This window comes from Penaeus monodon, chromosome 4, assembly GCF_015228065.2.
Source record: "Penaeus monodon isolate SGIC_2016 chromosome 4, NSTDA_Pmon_1, whole genome shotgun sequence".
NCBI lineage: Eukaryota > Metazoa > Arthropoda > Malacostraca > Decapoda > Penaeidae > Penaeus > Penaeus monodon.
In genome coordinates this window covers 5,383,152-5,385,981 of record NC_051389.1, presented here as the reverse complement: position 1 = coordinate 5,385,981, position 2,830 = coordinate 5,383,152, and positions in this window count along the sequence as shown.

Sequence of the window (2,830 nt, the reverse complement as noted above, 5' to 3'; positions counted from 1 at the left end):
GAAGCAAAAAGTATTTGCCACTCGTGTAAGTATTGCAAGAAAATGGCATAGACTTTTTTTTCATAAAACAGTCGTTCATACGGTGCAAACATAGTGGCCCCTGATTTGCCAAGTGTATTGGAAGCCAGCAACTAACCAAGGTGCCGGGAAATGGTTCACTAGGAAAATGCTCTGACACAGAGATGATTTCACAAGTCAGCCACTAAGTCATTAGTTAGACTTCGCGACCTCACTGATTTCCCTTCTCCTTGAGTTTTCATGACTTTATTTAATAATTTATTTTATAACATCTTGCCTTGCTGACCTCTTCCCTCCAACTGTTGCCCATATTATTAGTGATGTAGTTTATCGATTTCATCGATACTTCAATACAAGCGTAATATCGAAAATATCGGTACTTTGCGTATCGATACGCCCATCCCTAGTGTGCGCAACTCTACATTCAATACTTTTAGGGAAAAAAGCAAGTCATCCAAAGAAATTTCACTTCAAATTGATGCTTATTAATATATATATAATGTAAGTATTAATTCCAAGCAGAAGCAAACAAGTTTTTACCATTTCAGTAATATTGCTGATAAGGAAAGCTGCACTGGCACAGTAACACCAATTTCTAAATATGATTTATAGTTAAATTCAGCACAGACCTGTATGTAGAGTTTTATAGAGGTAGCGTGACTGGTCTGTAACTGTAAAATCTTGGAGGCGCAATTTATCTCAGCCTTCTTGGTTCGATTAGTTTTGTGTGTGCCTCATCCTCCTACCTGATTATACTCTAAGAGTGTATGCAGAACTGACTTGTGACTGACAAATTTGCGCAGGGAATTAGATCCACCAAGACAGTAGGTCTCTTTCACTACGTTTATTTTGCCGCGGCATATGGGTAGGTATTTCACTACACAAAATTTCGAGAGGGAAATGGTCTGCCATTCAAAAAACGCACGTAGGGAAAGGCCGCTGGTCGAATATTGCCGGCACACGGAGGAGAGCCCACTCAACCCTTTACCTATATGTGCAAATCCATGAGCAACTGGCTACCAGCTATCTCCTCCACTCATTACATATAGGCTTATTATGGGGTTTCCGTCTTGTAAATTGCCATGTAATATACGAGAAGAATGTTCTAGCCACAAACATAAAGTAATCGCAATACTTTGAATGAATGATACACTCTAACTATATTCTGAAAAACGTTTTGCACAAACCTGAGATTTGGAGGCACACAGTAAGGTCCAGGTTCTGTGTAGAGCTTAATTTATTGCTCGCTGTGGAATACTGCATATAAGAGATAAATAAGCACAAACTCTCCCCGTAAAAAGTGAAAAACGCGTGAGACTGCTGGTAACAAGGTCTGGGTGTTAACACGAAGACGGATGGATTCGCCTTTGCCGAGGAGCCGATGGTCTGCGGCTGCCTTCGACCTTCGAGGCTGTCCTCCACTTGGTCCAGCTCATCGTCTTTGGCGTCTTCCTGGTCTTCGTTGTGTAAGTTTTACTGCATCATCTCATCGTTTCTCGTGCGCACTGTACTTCTGCCTCCTCTACTTTTGTTCTTCCTGTCGTCCCTTCGTTTGTCCTCGACGTCCGACCTCCTCGCCAGTCCTCGTCCAGGTCTCCTTCGACGCGTACTCCTTCAACATCTTCGTGGTCTTGTCAAGGCTTTCTGTCTGTCGTGGAACTACGGACGTCCAGGCAGGCCGGCCGCCCTTCTACAAAGCCAGGAACGACTTGTCCTGCACTAACATCACTGACGATCTCTTGGTCCTTCGCTCGGATCTGCCATGTTTTAAGTTTGAAGATTGTTTTTAGAGGAATATAATAGGTAGACGGAAAGTAGCGATCCACAAAGTACCTGCTTGCAGCCCTACTAACCGTCTTAGGTAGAAAGATCAACTTGAAACGCTAGCCGTCTCAGATAGAGAAAAAATCCAGTAATTAAAGAAAAATAATGTTATGTACACAATGCAGTAGTCCATTTTCTGGCCAAATAAGGCGAAAGAGATAATACTTGCTGGTAGCCTGCTGACGCATACCTCGAATCTACTGTGGATTACATCATCAGTCTTTTTTTCTAAACTAGAGTAATGGAAATCCCTATTATTGAAAAGGTGCAATGTATGTTTTGCATGAATGACAGAGTGATATTAAGGATATTCACAAAAAAGAAGAGGAACGTCATAACATAACACCCCCCCTGCTGAGCCAACCATAAGTACGCATTAATTAACAGTGCAGTGATGAATTTCCATGCAAACTAATACAATAAAGGGACTTACAGGCTCAGAAATGTACCTTGCACACCCACGATTCTATTAACCTCCCCCCCCCCCCCCCCCCCTATTTCGGATACACGAGGCTATAAGGCTTCATCGATGGGAATCCATATATCCTAGCTTTGCCTCCATTTCCTTACTCAGGGGAGCATATGATAAGAAACCACCTGAGTAATGTGCGCTCTCACCCACCTAATGGAATCAGCATAAGGAATAGCCGGTCCATCTCCTTCCAGGACAGTTTAGCAAACGAGACTATTTCAGTGGTCCTCACTAAAAGGCTAGACCAGTGGTTTTAATATTTTTAGCGTCACGGACCCCCCCTAAGAATCTGATTTAAGCTACGGACTTATCATCTCCAGAAATATTCACATAAAAACAAACTATGCAACTTTATCCTCCTACATATAGAGATAACACACAAAGAAGTATCAATCCCAAACATATGTGTGTATATAGAGATGATATATATAATATATATATATATATATATATATATATATATAGTCATATATATATATATTATTAGTATATTATATATATATATATATATATTAT